Below are 19,539 nucleotides of genomic sequence, written 5' to 3' on the forward strand. Positions count from 1 at the left end.
ATTTTGCTCACATATAATCTGTAATATTTTCTTGATTTTCAATTTTAAGTTTTATCATCCACAATTGTATTTTGTGTCCCACCATCTTTAAAATGTCTCAGGATTCAAGTCTTGCCCTTTCTTGTCCACGGGAACCTCAATCTGAGGAAAAGCCCCAGAAATCTCTCATTGAAAAGCAGCAGGTGGATATCCTCTTTTGGTCTTCCTCTTTCTTCATGCTAATCATTTTTTCTGGTGCAGGAAAACCAAGACCTGCTAATCAAGTTTATTTCACAAGATCTAGGATTCTCTGGGGGCAGGCCTATTGCTGCTTGCCTGATTTACAAATCCCTTCTCCAATGGAGGTCATTTGAGGTTGAAAGAACCAGTGTATTTGATCGTATCATTCAGACAATAGGTGCAGCAATAGAGGTATAACCGACTTCTGTTTTACTTGGTTTCTATATCTTGGATGTTTGAAAATAGTGACTACTGTCAATCCCCTTGTTAGACCTGGTAAACTGAATTGAATTTGCTTTATGGGACCAAGATATTTCACTAGAAGAATGATTGAAAATTAATAGGAGATCAACATCAGCTTCTTTATTTGGGAGGATGTATCAACTAAGAAATGGGATTTGTTTTATCTTGGGCACCAACCAGGACATTTGATATAGCTTCCTTTTTTGTTTATGTTTCTATTTTCTCATTTGCTGCCTTACATTTTTAGGGGCTTCGTGCATCTCCACAAAGTGCTGGGTTCTCATTTCTTAATGGTCGGGTGCTTGGTGGACTGGATGACTTGAGACAAGTTGAAGCCAAATATGCAGCTTTTCTTTTTAAACAGCAACTCACAACCTTCCTTGAGAATATATATGGAATGATAAGAGACAATTTAAAGAAATATTTCCCCATTGCTTGGATTGTGTATTCAGGAAATTCTTCTTAGCAATAGTTAATTTGAAACAAAATATGAATGGTATGACTAGTTCCGTTTAATATCAATAGCAACTCAAATTTTAGACATATCATAAGCTTTGGAATCTGTTTTATTGGAAATGTAAAGCTAACAGCTATATCTATGGAAAATGTATCTATTTTTTTTCCCTATCAATACCATCAGAGATATTCCTATTGGCCAGAACAAAATAAAAAATTGCTCAAAAGTTCATCTCTTATCTGAGATTCTGTTCTTGTGGTGGTGTGTGATTGGAAACCAAAAAGATTATCTAAAGCTGTTGTCTTCCAATTGTTTCAGAGCATCTTTGCAGAGAGGTACCCAATGTTCAGTTCTCCAAACAGACACACACACAACCAAGTGAATCCCAAACAGTAATTTCTCAGCAAAGTGAAAGAAATGAAAAAGTTTAAAGCACTCAAGAGTAGAGATTTGTTTTCAATGAAAACTATCTATCCCCAATTGTGCACACAAAAGGATTTGCTTCACACTATCATATAAGCATCATTCAACATCATAACCCATCATAAAAGACAGGAAGAAAAATCAAGCTACTGGATTGAAACAAACAAGGCCGATTTCAATTAGATCCACATTTACACAGTTACAATGAGGGAGAAATTTGAGAACATTATTTTACATCTGAGAAATGTGGGGAAGGGGGTGGTAAGGTAAGTGAAGAACAAAACATAGTTCACTAATACAAAAGAGTCACAAAATCTATTCATGTTGTACTAGCTCAACACAAATGCACATTTTTTTCTTTCTTTTTGAGTTTTTCCCCTGGGACATATCTGCTTTCTTCCAGAAATTTAATGAACTTCTCCTCAGAAGGAACCACCCACGCTGGGTTGGTCAAAATTTCAAAAGATGCCTCAGGCTCCACCTTTTTCTCTGAATGACTTGACCTCAACCATTTTCCTGCAATCTTCATGAGTCTGGATCAGTAAATTTAGAAACTGAAAGCAAATGCAAGTTCAATTAAATTGGTATAAGTTTTACCTATTTTGATATCTGCACATTTTAAGGTTATCAGGGCATTTTAATGTTATCAGCCTAAAAACAATACCTTAATTATAATTAATTGCACAGGCACATACCAAAGCTAATGCCTTGAGTTAAAATCACGACAACAAGCGACTTAACTTTAAATAAGCCTTTTCTTCCTTTTGCTGAAATTTTCATTCTCAATCATGCTGTTACATGCTACAGTCTTCAAATTCTTTTAAAGAATACGTACTTCTAAAATATTAAATAACTAAGAGGATGAAGTTATCTAGTTAGAAGGCAATGATATAAAAGGTTCACAATAAGATACATAAGTTTGATCAATCTCCAATGTGTTTAGGTATCAATTCATCTAATCCTCAAATATAAAGACATGGCTAAATTATCAAAGCATCCAATTTTCCTTTTGTTTTTTTTTTTCATAGCTTGGGTAAATGATTTGTTAAAACAACATAGCATATGCAATGTGAGTGCTTTGCTTGTTTTGAGATATCATTCAAAAGAGGAACAAATTAAGAAAGTATACTGTGGAACTTCCTGTATACTAGGAATGTGTTCCTCTTTTCTTTGATGGATGCTCCCATTGATAGCTCACAATCCATAACCCTCTACATGTATCACATATTTTGAAGCGCCAGAGCAACATTGATTCTAACACAAAAGAAATAACCTAACTTTATCAACTGCCTGAGAAATATATTGAAAAGATATGTCTGCCAATTTAATTCCTCAAATGCTGAAAAGAAAAGTATAGCACTACAAGGAGCTGATCTTTTATGACTTAAAATTGGGTTAATCTTCATAGCAATTTATAACCGACTAGGCTACATCAAAAGGCCTCCTACAGAGCAACAATACTTGTGCACTAATATTGGATAATTCTTGTAGAAGCTTCAAGAAATTCCACTAAATTCAACAAAACTTTTATCCCAAATGCCTAGGCTGGAAGCCTCGAGTAATTCTACAACAATATCAAATAAATCAATGCAGTCAACAATAAGAACTTGTAATAGATGGTTAATACTTTGAATAATATTTATCTGCTGCAGCTCCCATAACAAGCCATTTTATATTATTCTGAGCAATGGTTTCTACAATCCCTTTCTCAATATTTTCCATTTCAATCCACAGTTTATAAGGCCGCACCTGTAGAAATAAGCCACATAGTCAAATAATATTTGACAACATCTAATCATTTGGGTGAAAATTAGTCTTCTAGGAGGATCTCCAGGATGAAGTAAACATGGTTCAGAATTTTGAACTTTCCACTGTTTTTCTTTTGGACAAGTTACACTGTCTAAATAAACTTCAAAGTTCAAAACCAATGGAATAAGAATCAAAACTATGGACTCAATTCTAATGCAATGCACTTCAATTGTAACCAAATTAACAAGGAAAATAATGAGAAGAAATAATACCCCCATTTGGGCAAGAATAAGAAGGTATTGATTGAGAAGTTTCAGCATATTTTTGCCTTTCATGTTCGTAGGAAGCCTTGACCGCCTGTTGTTTCAATTTGTTAGCTGAAACCTTTTTGTTCACTGCAAATAAAAGAAAAAATAATAGTTATTATCTTAAAAGTACAAAGAAATCTACCAAATAAGACCTATGCAATAAAGTCAACACAAACTAAAGATTTTTTACCAAAAACTTATCATGTATTGCATGTTGAAACAACTAGTATCACTCAAGTAAATTAATTGGAATTAGATTAATGTATTAGCTCGTTTGATCATAAACATCAAAAAAAAAAAAAAAAAAACTAGTGGAATTGCAAATCCCGGATTAGCAAGCTTCTCCGATTTGAGAACAGAACAGGTCAAACAATTAGACAATAAACAACTTTATATCAACTATAATTTCCAGCAGAATGATGCTGAAAGCTAAAGAACACTGGAATCAGAATGTTAATATCACTCAGATTTGACCAGAAGTCAACAAAATTGTTCTCTCACATCCCAATAAATGAGAAATGGGGTACAGGGAGAGAGAGAGCTCAAATGATAATATGATAATAAGCAAACTTAGCACACCACTTTTTGATTGAAAGCAAAGCAACATAAACAGAAACTTAGTATAATGATTAAGTGAAAATTCTAACCATTGAGATGTATTAATCCTGGCAGTTGAATATCTTATTTATATAAAAAACTGATAAAGAATACTGTGGTAGGCTAGTAGCACTCTATGGGACACAGTAGATCCTCCTATTATCTGGTATATTTGTGAGCAGATTCCAAAAACTATGAACATTGCCAGTTACTCAAAACCTGAGACAGGTTCCCATGTTCAATAGTTTAAATATATTATGTTGTACTACATATTAATGGATCAGTTACACCAGTATAAAATACTGTAAGAATAGGGAACCATTAGTATCTAATTCGTTGTTTGTTTTTTTTTTTTTTTTTTTATGATAGGCATTCTTGATCAATTCGTTTATCAGTTGATAGAAAAAGTTGGAACTGATTTAAGGAAATGAATGACAACTCTACTAATAAGATGGCATAAAATTTAGGGTGCAATTCTGGTGGGTCATATCAGATTGAAAATCAATCCAAGCTCAATCTAAACATGAAGTTCATTTGTCTAAAACCCAACTCAACCGAAGTTGCCAAATCCAAGCCTCTTTTATGAACTCAGGTTTTAATCAATTGAAGTTGCAAGATACAATATCAGCGATCAGAGAGCCCTAGTTAAAGGTTCCAAACACTTCACATATTCAAATGTTCCAAAATATCTTGCTACAGGTATTAGAATTCAATTTCCAGGGATAAAATTAATCAATATGCAGCATACCTAGTCAATTTGATAGCTGGAAGTTTATTCATTTTCTGTTCTCCTGCAGTGAAATTACAAAGCATCGGCAATGTGAGACATTCACATAAGCATTAGAGAGGTTTCATCAATTTCTAAGTAAACATGCGGGAACAAGGCTGGCACAAGGGAGAACAAATAACCGCACTACTCACTGCATATGAGCTCTAGTCTGGTGGTAATTCATATCTGACCATCATTAGCAAGTGAAGGGGGGGCTTTTTTATTAATGACTTTTTTATAAAATTGAAATCAATGTTGTATACATAACTTTGCAAAATGTGAGTCCAAGGAAACCAAGAGTCCAACAAGGCAAAAGACAAAAATGCAATATATCTGAGTACTAAGAGGATAACTACAACAATATAACTGCATCTGATCCTCACTATCTTTAGATTTGATTCCACTATTTTTTAACTATGCTCTAATAGTTATATCCCCATTATCTCATATCCCATGTAATTTATAGTTGGTTATTCCATCGGAGACAAATGATGAATCTTCAAATAGACTTGGGAGAGAGTTTTTATATACTATAACTCTTCTAGTTATAAAGGATGTGTTTCCTATGCTATAACTCTTCTAGTTATAAAAGATATTTTTCCTACTAATTTCTATCATTGTCAGGAGAATTATTTTGCCCTCACAATTTGACACTATTTGTGAGAATGACCATAAAAAAGCCATCTCCTATCAATATTGCAAAGCAACAAGGTTTTTTACATCCTCTTCTTCTAAACAACACTGTGAACAAAGTATTGACAATCCTTTCTTCACTAACTGCAATGGTGAAGAAAGCCGTTATTGCCCTAGGGGCTGATTCCCTGATAGCTTAAATGAACTTAGCATGTATACAACATTTCCACCTCTTCTTCCTCTGGACCTCTTACCACCCCTTTACTACCCTGGGTGCATTCTCAAAACCCTCCTCATCCTCTTTCTTTTCTGCCATGCCTCATTCTATGGCTGCACGACAACCTCTTCAACTCCTTTCAATCCTCAGCATTCCTAATTCACTTTCCATAATCCTAATGCTTAGAACCCAATCAAATACAACCAAAGACACCATCTTCTCAATTTCAAGCACTTTCCAATGATTTCAAGTCAAACCCTGATTTGAAATCCAATAGGTCATACACTGATTTATGCCTCAAATGTGTGGAACCCTTACAGGGGTTTTGCCAAATTATTGGCTAGTACAGGCTATAGCCATACTCTTTTGTTTATATGGACCAAAACTCGCACCATCATCATTCCTTTTATCACAGCCCTGGATTTGCAATTATTCACAAAAAGTATTCCCAACAAATAAATTTGCTCCTTTCTTGTTAACATGCTCTACATCAAATAGACTAGATTGTTTATTTGATAAAACTGTGAAGGAGTTTGCTCTATTCTTGTTTCTCTTCCTCTATTTCTTCTTCATGCAACTTTTCAGCATGGTATTCAACCACTTTAAGCTTGTGGCACTTTAAGCTTATGTAGACTTTGTCAATTTATTCTTAATAATTTTCTCTTCCTCTATTTCTTCATCATGCTATTTTTGGTATTCAACCACTTTAAGCTTGCTTTGGTATTCAGCCACTTTAATATTATTATTATTTATTTTTCTAACTTCTTTTGTCCACGTCTCAATTTTTATCAGAAACTGATTATAATAACTTGTGATCATATTCCCTTCAGATCACGACTAGGGGCTATACAACCAAAGAAATTAAGAAGTTCTTATTATTCCAATTACAGGCATTGTATTGTCTAACATCAACTTCAGATGAAGTACAAAGGGAATTATAGTTTGAAATATAGTTCTGGACCTATTTCAATAGATGTTTTAACTGCTATGACCAGAAGCTTTATGCATATTCTTCATTACTCTATCTCTTCATTTCAGAGACCTTATACCTTCTAAGAGGATGCATACCACAGATGATAATACATCAAGTACTTAAACAGTCAACAAGTACCCATCTTGGATGACAGAGAAAAACAAGAATTTCAAAGATGCATAAAAACTTATAATAAGAACCAGCCTTCACTCCACTAGGCATATATCTACAATGCAAGAGACAAAAAAAAAAAAAAAGAATAAATGGTCGCTAAAAAACACTAGGGTTTCAATATTAATGAATTCCAACACATTGAAGTAGCTGGAATAATCCAAAGAAACAAACAGGCTGTAATCCAAATGAAAAAAAAAAAAAAAAAACAAAGTCTATTACAATTCTATAGTGCCGAAACTTTGTGAATTTAGCATCAATCTTGAATGAGTCTTCAAATTAAGCTCAAAACAAGCAAGTATTGCATAGGAAATGAGCACAAAAATCTTCATCTCATCAAAGTAAATGAGGAATACCAATAATATTATAGAATATTGTTAGCTGTATATATCTGTACATACCATAATTTGGTTGTTTCCTTAGGGATAATACCTTCCTAATTCAGGACTCTCAATTGTATATATAAACAAGTATTATTCATCTAATAAAGTGACAAGGAATTGAGAAATACCTTGATTCGGTTACATGGTATCAGAGCCACGTTTGGTTCAAGGGAATTTTCTGGGTTTTGGGTTTTGTTCCTAACAATCTGGAACAGTAATCTGTTACGTTTTTTTAGTCTGGATTGCGTCACCGCCGACCCAGGGAGGAGCGCATTCTTGTTTCCGGAGCGTGGGAGCGCTTGAGGCCGCCGTTTCTTCACCGATTTGACTTTCCGACGTTTCCCATCTCTCGATCTGACTTTCCGACATTTCTCATCCGGTGTTCGATCAACTGTTGAGAGGAACATCTCCTTGGCAGTTTACAATTTACGTCGATCGAGGGATCGCAAAGATTCATCGACAACTGCGGAATCGCTGTCGCTAGTCCGGCGAACCCTGCCCCTCGATTCACCTTCCTGAGACGCCTTCTTCTCAGATCCCGCCACCCTCTCACGCCTTCTCTCCGCCGCCGAAGCGACGCCGTCGTCCGAGATCATTGAAAGCCCCGACCTCCACTCTTCTCGGGCCCAACACACGACCCACGTTTGTCAGCAGCCCTGACGAGACCTCTGTCTCCGGCTCGTGTTGCCGAGCTCCAGCGCCGGAGCCGATCCAGTTGAACTGCTCCTCTTAGCAACCGGACTGATCTGAGTTTCTTCGCCCACCTTGGTCTTGGTCGCCACGACTCACAACTTTCAGGGTGAGAAAGAGAGGGAGTCAAGGGTTTGACACACGCTTTTGACCCTTTGACGCTTTTGACACCTTGTAAGAGAGGTACTTGTCTCTTTCTTCTTGCAGTGGTAAATTGCAATTTCTGGTCTGGCTGATTACTTTGGAGATTAAATTTTATTATCATGGAAGAGAGTAAGAATTCTGTTGCTGATATAGTGCCTATTGTGTCAAAAATAACTGAACACAAATTAAATGGGTCTAATTATATTGAATGGAGCAAGACTATCAAAATTTATTTGAGAAGTGTTGCTAAAGATGACCACTTGACTGAGGAACCTCCTAATGATCACACTAGAAAACTTTGGATGCAAGATGATGCACGGTTATTTCTGCAGATGAAAAACTCTATTAATAGTGATATTGTTGGTCTGCTGAGTCATTGTGAATTTGTTAAAGAGCTAATGGATTATCTTGATTTTCTGTACTCTGGAAAAGGAAATGTATCTCGGATGTATGATGTATGGAATGCCTTTCATTGTCCTGAGAAGGGAGTTGAATCCCTCACTGCATATTTTATGGACTTCAAGAAGGTATATGAGGAATTGAATGCACTTATGCCTTTCAGTCCGGATGTTAGAGTACAACAGGCTCAAAGGGAACAGATGGCTGTTATGAGTTTCTTATCCGGTCTCCCATCTGAGTTTGAGACTGCAAAATCTCAGATTCTTTCTGGTTCTGACATTGGTTCCCTTCAGGAAGTTTTCAGTAGAGTTCTACGAACTGAGAATGTCTCATCTTCTCAGCACACCAATGTTTTTGTTGCAAAAGGAAAAAATGCAGAAAATGCAAGAAGGGTGAATAACAGGGGCGGAAACAGGGCATTTGAAAATCGTGGCAATGATTCAAGTACAATTGTGTGTTTTTACTGCCATGAGGCTGGCCATACCAAGAAGAACTGCAGGAAATTGCAAAATCGAAATCGGAGAATTTAAACTGCCAATGTTGCTACATCTGATACTGCTACATTTTCAGACTCCTCAGACAAGATCGTCACAATGACAGCAGAAGAGTTTTCTAAATATTCACAGTATCAAGACGCACTGAAAGCATCTACTCCTGTTAGTGCTCTGGCAGAGTCAGGTAAAACATGTCTTGTCTCCTCCTCAAACAAATGGATAATTGATTCAGGTGCCACAGATCATATGACAGGTAATCATAAAACTTTCTCTACCTTCAGAACACATTCTGCTCCTCCTGTTACTGTTGCTGATGGTTCTACCTATGAGATTAAAGGGTCTGGGACTGTGAAACCAACATATTCTATTACGTTATCTTCTGTGTTAAACTTACCAAATTTGGCCTTTAACCTAATCTCTGTCAGTAAACTTACTAAAAATCTGAATTGTAGTGTCTCATTTTTCCCTGATCATTGTGTGTTTCAGGATCTTATGACGAAACGGACATTTGGTAAAGGACATGTATCTGATGGGCTCTATATTCTTGACGAGTGGGTGCCTCGACCAGTTGCGTGTGTCAGTACTGCCTCTCCTGTTGAAGCTCATTGTCGGTTAGGACATCCTTCTCTACCGGTGTTGAAGAAATTATGTCCTCAGTTTGATACTTTACCTTCATTAGATTGTGAGTCGTGTCATTTTGTGAAGCATCATCGTAGTTCTTTAGGCCCAAGGCTTAATAAACGGGCTGAGTCTTTGTTTGAGTTAGTACATTCTGATGTTTGGGGTTCGTGTCCTGTTACTTCTCAAACTGGGTTTCGATATTTTGTTACCTTTGTGGATGATTTTTCTCGAATGACTTGGATTTATTTTATGAAGAATCGTTCAGAAGTATTTTCTCATTTTTGTGCCTTCTCTGCTGAGATTAAAACCCAATATGATGTGTCTGTGAAAATATTAAGAAGCGATAATGGAAAAGAATATGTGTCTAACTCATTTCAGAATTACATGAGTCACAATGGGATTCTTCATCAAACATCTTGTGTTGATACTCCTTCTCAAAATGGGGTTGCTGAAAGAAAAAACAGGCATTTACTTGAGACAGCTCGTGCCCTCATGTTCCAGATGAAGGTTCCGAAACAGTTTTGGGCTGATGCAGTTTCCACAGCTTGCTTTCTGATCAACCGTATGCCCACTGTAGTGCTTAAAGGTGATATTCCGTACAAAGTAATACATCCACAGAAATCCCTTTTTCCACTTGAACCAAGAATTTTTGGATGTACATGCTATGTTAGAGATACAAGGCCTTTTGTTACTAAACTTGATCCTAAGGCGTTACAGTGTGTTTTCTTGGGGTACTCAAGACTGCAAAAGGGCTATAGATGTTTCTCGCCTGATCTCAATAAGTATCTAGTATCAACGGATGTTGTGTTTTCAGAAGACACATCCTTTTTCTCTTCACCCACAAGTTCTGCAAGTGAGGAGGATGAAGAATGGCTTGTGTATCAAGTGGTTAATTCAAGACCAACTGTTGGGCAATCAAGTGTGGTTGATTCTGATGCATCTCTTGCTCATTTGGGTCCTGTTGTTAATATTCCTCCTGCTCCAGACAAACCACCAATTGTTCAGGTGTACTCTCTGCGCCCAGTGACAACCGATACATGTCCTGCACCAGCTCCTTCGTCATCTGATCCTTCCAGTGATCTCGACCTTCCTATTAGCCTTCGGAAAGGTAAACGACACTGCAAATCTATCTATTCCATTGCTAACTTTGTGTCTTATGATCACCTGTCAGCTTCCTCAAGTGTCCTTGTAGCCTCTATAGATTCTATTTCAGTACCTAAAACTGTTACAGAGGCCCTGAATCATCCTGGTTGGAAGAATGCAATGCTTGAAGAAATCTATGCAGTGGAGGATAATCATACATGGAAACTTGTTGATTTGCCTCAAGGAAAGAAAGTTGTTGGCTGTAAGTGGGTCTTTGCGGTAAAAGTTAATCCTGATGGCTCTGTGGCACGACTGAAAGCCAGGCTTGTAGCTAGAGGATATGCTCAGACATATGGAGTAGACTATTCTGATACTTTCTCTCCAGTTGCCAAACTCAATTCAGTTCGACTATTTATTTCTATTGCTGCTTCCCAACAGTGGATGATACATCAGTTAGACATCAAGAATGCTTTTCTTCATGGTGATATAGAGGAAGAGGTCTATCTGGAGCAACCTCCTGGGTTTGTTGCTCAGGGGGAGTATGGGAAGGTTTGTCGTCTGAAAAAAGCTCTCTATGGATTGAAGCAGAGTCCCCGTGCTTGGTTTGGAAAATTCAGTAAGGAGATTCAAGCATTTGGCATGAACAAGAGCGAGAAAGATCACTCCGTTTTCTACAAGAAATCAGCTGTTGGTATCATACTTCTTGTGGTCTATGTCGATGATATAGTTATTACAGGAAATGATCATGCAGGAATCTCTGATCTTAAGACATTCATGCATTCCAAGTTTCATACAAAGGACTTGGGTGAACTGAAGTATTTCCTGGGAATAGAAGTATCAAGGAGCAAGAAAGGGATGTTCTTATCACAGAGGAAGTATGTGCTTGATCTGCTTAAAGAGACCGATAATATAGAAGCAAAGCCATGTACTACCCCGATGGTTCCTAATGTACAACTTATGCCAGATGATGGAGATCCCTTCTACAACCCTGAAAGGTATCAGAGAGTGGTTGGGAAGCTGAATTATCTCACCGTGACGCGACCAGATATTGCATATGCAGTAAGTGTTGTTAGTCAGTTCACATCTGCGCCTACAATAAAGCATTGGGCGGCTTTAGAGCAAATTTTGTGCTATCTAAAGAAGGCTTTTGGTCTAGGCATACTATATAGTAGTCAGGGACACACTTGCATTGAGTGTTTTTCTGATGCGGATTGGGCAGGTTCTAAGTTTGATAGAAGATCCACTACAGGTTATTGTGTGTTCTTTGGCGGGAATCTAGTGGCTTGGAAAAGTAAGAAGCAGAGTGTTGTATCCCGTTCGAGTGCAGAATCTGAGTATAGGGCCATGGCACAGGCTACTTGTGAAATCATATTGATACATCAACTCTTATGTGAAGTGGGAATGAAGTGCACAATGCCAGCAAAGCTTTGGTGTGACAATCAAGCCGCTCTTCATATTGCTGCGAACCCAGTCTATCATGAAAGAACCAAACACATTGAGGTCGATTGTCACTTCATTCGTGAAAAGATTGAGGAAAATCTAGTCTCTACTGGCTATGTGAAGACTGGAGAGCAACTTGGGGATATTTTTACAAAAGCTCTAAATGGAACTCGAGTTGAGTACTTTTGTAACAAGCTGGGCATGATCAACATCTATGCTCCAGCTTGAGGGGGAGTGTTAGCCGTATATATCTGTACATACCATAATTTGGTTGTTTCCTTAGGGATAATACCTTCCTAATTCAGGACTCTCAATTGTATATATAAACAAGTATTATTCATCTAATAAAGTGACAAGGAATTGAGAAATACCTTGATTCGGTTACAAATATCAACATGAACCATACTGAAATATTGGCCGATTTGTCCAAATGTATGTTCAGTAAGATTTCAGAATTGACTCTCATTGATATTGATGGTAAATAGGCGTATCAGCTTATCCTACGACCATGTAACTTATGCCCGGACAATCTAGTAAGTGGTGGCATAATTCAATTTTTTTTACACATGGAAGTTGTCAGTTACCTCTCATTAATAAGCTAGTCCATGTAATACCACATCAATGATCCATAAAACCAGCGAGAAAAAAAGAAAGAAAGAAAGTTGAAGTACTCACCTGAACAGATTTTTTGAAGTAATCCAAAGAGCTTTGATGGCAACACCAATTAAACTACTTCCAATTATATAAATTCCCTTAAAAATGCAGCAATAACGCAACCGTCAAAACAACGATCCAACAAAAAAAAACAAAAAAACAAAAAAACAAATATAATGTATCAATTTAACCTAAACCTCCGCTGGTTTGACAAGAATGCAAAAATTTTAGTAGTTGTTTTCTTTTGGTGGATTTTACAAGGGAGGAAGGGAAGAGAAAGTACCAAGCGGCACCCAAGACGGAAACGCCGAGGGCGGAGAAGGTGTAAGGTGAGATCTGAACCAGTGCGCGAGACCATGAGCTCGATGCACCCACCATTGATTCCGATCACCAATTTTCCCCGGATCTGATCTTCGTTTCAGAATTTAGGGTTTCTGGATCAAGTAATTTGGGAACAAAAAGGATATCACCTTTCCCGGTTTCCTCCCGTAGTCCCGTGTCTCTTCCTTCTGATTCGTTTCTCATTTACCAACACATCCACCTGATAAATTCTTCTCCTCCGCAGCATTATAACTTTTTTTTTGGGAACGTTAGGTTTGATGTTTATCAACAAAATGGGAGACGAGAATGTTACAGAAATGAAAGAGGTTAGGTTTTACAAGATTTTGGGTTTCTGAGATTGAGAATGGGAAAAGCAGTATATGAGAGAGATATTGGCTTTGTGGCTTTTCGGAGGGTTTTTTCTCTTCTGAATTTTCAAATGTGGAACGCTTAGCTGGCAAGGTGAAGGGTATTTTTGGCATTAAAATACACATAAGCTGAAAGTGCATGATTCTCCAAATATTTTCTAATTACATTATTAATTTTGAAATACGTAAAATTGGATTATCAAAATCATATATTTTCCACATCACCCACCCAAAACCCAACTTTCCTTTTTTTTTCATTTATTTCTTTTATAAATATCTTAGTACCTATCCAAGGCTTTATATTTAGAATGAATTATTGAATTTAGAATCTAGATCCTTATGTTAAAAATTGTATTTTATTTTTGCTTTCATTGCTACGATCTAGAGCCTAGGAAAAAATTCATGCTCCTAACTTGATTTTAGGATAGGGAACAAAGTGATTTAGGATTTCTACATTTATTCTGAATTTTATTATATAAAGATTTTTCCCAAATAATAATAAAAACTTTTACTCATAGAGACTTTGTTTTTAATTTAAGGTTAAATTAGCGACCGTGTACTACCATTAATTAATTATTTTTATTAAAATCACTTCTTTTTTTTCTTTTTTATTTATTTATTAAAATCACTTCTTTTTTTCTTTTTTGACTTCCTAACCCTATACAAATTAGATGAACAATAAGAATTTCTTTTCTTTTCTACATCTAATCTAGAAAATATTTTATTATTGAGAACAAGAATAGATTCCTTAAAGAACTTAGATTTTTTACTTTGTAAAAAGTAAAAACAATTAATAGTGAAATTTCTACGTTTATTTCTTTACTTTTCTCCTTTTTATTTCTTCTTCTATCTTTATAGGGTTTTTCTCTTTTTTATCTCTTCATCTCTTTCTCTAGATCTCTCTTCTCCATAATCTTCTTCATTTTTGTTAATTATTTTTATTTTTCTTTTTAAAAACTAAAACTCCTCGATTTAAATTTTATAACTTCTTTTTTTATTTATTTTTATTTAAAATATCATCATCATCACATGCATCCCTCTAATTATGAGATAGTGCACAACAATCTCGGTATTACACATCCCTTCAATTAGGAGGTAATGTACTACAATCTCAAATAGATTGTATAAGTCTATAAATCAATTATGAACAAACCATCTACTTACAAGGAGGCTATGACTTAGATATTCTATGCAACTTCTAAAGCACCTAAGTCATGTACAATACAAGAGATATTAGTCTTGAATGGAATAGATAAAAGAGAACTGAAATAATCATTACACTATCTCATGCTTTTAAAGGTTTTATCCCAATATCTACATGGGTGTTAAATATGGTTTTGATTTTAATTAAGTATTAAAAGTTGGATACTATTATGCATCGGAGGCAAGTCAATTTGCATGAGTGGGGACTTTGGCACTTAAATTGCATTAATTGCCAAAAATACAATATTGCTCTCTGTCAAGGCTATGACTTGCCAAGATAGGGTATTAAATATGTTTTTAATTTTAATTGAGTATTAAAATTTAGGCACCATTATGCATCAAAGGCAAGTCAATTCACATGAGTGAGGGCTTTAGCATTCAAATTGCATTATGTTCCAAAAATACAATCCTGCTCCACATCAAGGCTATGACAACCATAGACATTAAATATGACTCCAATTTTAATTAGGTGTTAAAATTTGGGCATCATTGAGCATCCAAGCTAAACCAACTTTTGCATGAGTAAAACTTTGACCCTTAAGCCGGATTAAGTGCTGAAAATACAACACTGCTTCATGTCAAGTCTATGACTTGTCTACATGGGTGTTAAATATAGTTCCAATTTTTAATGACGTGTCAAAAGTTGGACACTACTGTGCATCAAAACCAAGTTAATTTGCATGGACGAAGACTTAAACACTTAAGTATAGAATGCAATTCAACAAAAGTTAAGGACTTCTTGTGAAAGTTTAAATTAGGTCTTTCACGTTATTGCCCTTGGAATATTTTTAGCGTCTCTTTTATATAATCTTGTTTATTCATCTTTACAAAAATTTTCAAAAAAGTTCCTAAGAGAATTTTTTGGGATAAAATAATAAATAAGGCATATAATTGGTCATATAATTATGGTTATATGGATGCTTTTTATGAAACATCCTTAACTAAAGGTATAATAGGATTAATAGAACTATATATATATATATATATATATAGAGAGAGAGAGAGAGAGAGAGAGAGAAGTGATGTTCAAATAAAAAACTTTTCTTGTAACACAAGGTGTTCTTTGATACTAAATGAAAAGATGGCAAGATAACAAAACAATGTTAAAAAAAAGTGGAAGAGAGACACTCTAAAACAAGAAAAATTCCTACCAAAGGTCAAAGGCCTAGAAGGCCAACTTCAAATCTTAGACAAACGCATGTACGTGTTGCGTCTTGAAATTAGGACACTTGTAGATATAAAAAAATTGTTGGATTAATTGATTATCAAAATTGTGACTATTTAGCTCAATAAAATTTGAGATTGACAAGTGATTAGTTATACACATTAAACACATTAAATGCATGCAATTTAAAAAGTGACACGTTGTGAAATCTAGAAAGCTACAAAATCAAGTCTTGCAAAATAAAATAATTAAATTCAAAAGGGAATTAGAATCTAGTTGGTAAATTTCCAAAATTAAGAAAACAAATCTTTCAATTAAAATCAAAAGAGAATTAAAAATAAATATTCTCTAGCAAATTTCTTAAACAAAGAAGACAAGTTACTAAAATCAAAGTTCTAAATTCTTTGAATTAAGCAATTAAATCTTAGGGATTTCAAATTTAATTTATTAATTTCACTTATAAATAATAGCGATTTTTTTTAATAGAGAGAATCTAAAAAAGAACTTCATAAGGGAAAGAGGTTTCATAGGAAGAAAAAAAAAACTTCACAGGACATCCCTGCAAGTCCAAGAGAAAAGTTATTCATGAACAAGTTGTGTTAGGCCCTTGATTGATCTTCAAGTTTAAGAAAATACTTACATCATCATCTATTTGATTGTGATCAAAATGACCAAATTAGAGAAAAATATCCTTTTATAAAGAATATTACCATAGAGATTGTACTTTACAAGTATTTCAATACAAAAAAATTTAAACGGATATTTTTCTTGAAGTTTTGCTTATTTTGTAGGACTTCAAAAATTTGTGCGTACGAAAACCTATTAATGAAATAAATTCATTATTCTCCACGTTTCAATTTTTTTTCTCTTGTGGTTTTATTTTTTCCTTTATTTTACAATATTATTAATTTTAATTCTTTTTTTTTTCTTTCACTTTTTTTTTTATATTTTTAATCTCTATTTTTTTTTCCAATAAACCAACACAAAAAAATTCCCATCAAGTTTTCTAAAAACCAAATATAAGAAAAGTAAAATACAATGTATTAAAGACTGTACTTGACCAATTTAACTGTGGAACCAAGGATAAAATTTTCAATTTTGAAGGATATGTCGGTAACTTAATTTTACGGATGTATCATGATTTGTCATGAAATATCGATGGTATTTTAACATAAAATATTAGTAAAGAAAAAAATTAATCAAAATTAGTGAAAATATTGGAAAAAATCTAAAAAAAAAAAATCATAATAATATAAGAAGTAATAATACATATATTGTGATTGATACATGAAGAAATATAAATAATATAATTTATGATATTTTATAATAATGGATAATATTTGAAAATGCATTTAATAGTAAAATAATAATTAATAGAATTTGAAAATAAATTTAATACTAAAATGATCATTTATCTACTTTATAATATACGTATAATTATTAAATTTGTATTTAATTCATGATTTATGTGCTTTCAATAATAAATTAAATGGAAGTTGAAAATTAATAATTAAAATCAATATATTTATTAAAACTTTATTTTAATATTTTATTTTCTAAAAATTATATATATAAAATTTAGGTGTAAGCATAAAACATATAAAATGTAACCCTAAGACATTTATGTTTTTACCATTTCAAATATTTACATGTAAATTTTATAAAATAAAATAAAAATTATTTTTATAAGATAAAAGTAAGGATATTTTTATCAAATTGAGATTAAAAAAAAGACATTAAATTAAATTTAAAAAAAAAATCCAAAAGACATTAAATTAAATTAAAAAGAAAAAGAAAAAAAATAGTGGAAACATGAAATTTTCCGAATATATCGGTCGTTGGTATATCTTCTCGAATTATTTTTGTATCCTTAAGTAGAACAGGTGGATCCAGTTAGGTTTTGGGTCAGAATACTAATCAACCGGTATTACTAGTGGACCAAGTGGCTCGATTTCGATCCATTTTTCTTTTTTCTCTCTCTTTAGCAGGCGGGTCCCATACGTCATTCAACACACCCACTTTTGTTCACTCAAAACTTCAAAGTGGTGGGGCCCATTTCGAGATTTTTAACAAAACTCACTCATAGATGCGGACCCCACTTCGACCTTTTCTAAACTCAGAAATTCACCGACGTCGTCCAAACATCAAAGAAGATGATTTGACAATTGTAATTCATAAGTATCGAGATTTTGGAATGTAATCAAAATCACATGTACCTAACGAAATATTAATAAAATAATATATATATATATAAAGGTAATAAAACATAAATAAAATCAATAATAATTTATTTCAATTTTTTGAGATATGATATATCTTTTAAACAACTAAATATTATAAATTTACTCTTCATAACTATTCATTATAATTTCATGATAATATTAAATATAAAATAATATAATATTTTATAATTTTTAATTATTTATATATAATTTTGTTGTAAAATTATAAAGTGAAAGGAGAAGAAAACAAGAAAGAGAAATTAGAACGTAGGAAGAGAATAGAATGCACGGGAAAACTCTATTGAAATTCATTAGGGGTCTCTCCATTTTATAGGGAGTTACATAAGATATTTAAGGATGATCATCCACAAGTTACCATAGTGGTACAAAATCTCATATTTTATAACATTTCCCCTTGGATGATCATAAGAATATGCCTCATTAAAACCTTACTAGGAAAAACCCTATGGGAAAAAACCCTAGTGAAGGAAAAAAGTACAATATTCTTTAGATTACTATAACTGCCTCGTTAAAAACCTTGCCAGTAAAGCCCAATGGGACAAAAACCTGGACAAAATAAAAAAGACTGTAGTATATCCATATTATCATTCTCCCCCTTATGTAAATATGATTATGATTTCTCCAACATTTCAAATGGTAGATTTCTCAATCTTCGCATTCTAATGTTATACCTTAACTTTTTCAATGTGGTGGAAGGTAACGCCTTTGTGAATAGATCTGCTAGATTATTGCATGACCGAATTTGTTGAACATCAATCTCACATTTCGTTTGAAGCTTATGAGTATAGAAGAATTTAGGGGAGATATGCTTAGTTCTGTCACCTTTTATGAATCCTTCTTTAATTTGTGCAATACAAGCAACATTATCTTCATGTAACACGGTTGCATTGCCTCTGATAGAAGGTAGTCCACATGTTTCTTGTATATGTTGGATCATTGACCTTAGCCATACACATTCACGACTTGCTTCGTGAATTGTAAGAATTTTTGAATGATTTGAAGATGTGACTACCATTGTTTGCTTGACTGATCTCCAAGATATTGTCGTTCCACCATAAGTAAAGACATATCCCGTTTGAGATCGAGCTTTATGAGGATCTAAAAGATATTCTGCATCTGCATACCCAATCAATTGTGATTTTGATTCTTTTGAATAATATAAACCCATGTCACTTGTTCCACGAAGGTATCACAATATATGTTTAACCCCATTCCAATGCCTTTTAGTTGGGGCAGAACTGTATCTTGCTAGTAAGTTGACAGAGAATGCTATGTCTGATCTAGTACAATTTGCAAGATACATTAGTGCACCGATTGCACTAAGATATGGTACTTCTGGACCAAGCGATTCTTCATTTTCTTCTTTAGGACAAAACGGGTTTTTGTTCACTTCAAGTGAACGAATAACCATAGGGGAATTGACTGGATGTGATTTGTCCATATAAAATTGTTTTAATACTTTCTCTATATATGTCGATTGATGGACTAATATGCCATTTGAAAAATGCTCGATCTGCAGGCCGAGGCAATATCTTGTTTTCTCTAAGTCTTTCATTTCAAATTCCTTCTTTA

The 19,539-nt window shown here is 34.2% G+C and overlaps 1 long non-coding RNA gene across 2 annotated transcripts; it reads right to left on the reverse strand.

Annotated features, from left to right (window-relative positions):
- Positions 1-1,466: 1,466 nt before the first annotated feature.
- LOC104878042 (uncharacterized) lies at positions 1,467-13,259 on the reverse strand. Of its 2 annotated transcripts, XR_009466053.1 has the most exons (3): positions 12,951-13,259; positions 4,745-4,787; positions 1,467-3,486 (listed from the first exon to the last, which is right to left on the reverse strand). It is a non-coding gene; the product is annotated as an uncharacterized LOC104878042 (long non-coding RNA). The 2 variants fall into 2 exon arrangements; XR_009466052.1 differs by lacking the exon at positions 12,951-13,259 and having other exon boundaries at positions 4,745-6,330.
- Between the last annotated feature and the right edge of the window lie 6,280 nt (positions 13,260-19,539).

The sequence above is a fragment of the Vitis vinifera genome, chromosome 7 (genome assembly GCF_030704535.1).
Source record: "Vitis vinifera cultivar Pinot Noir 40024 chromosome 7, ASM3070453v1".
NCBI lineage: Eukaryota > Viridiplantae > Streptophyta > Magnoliopsida > Vitales > Vitaceae > Vitis > Vitis vinifera.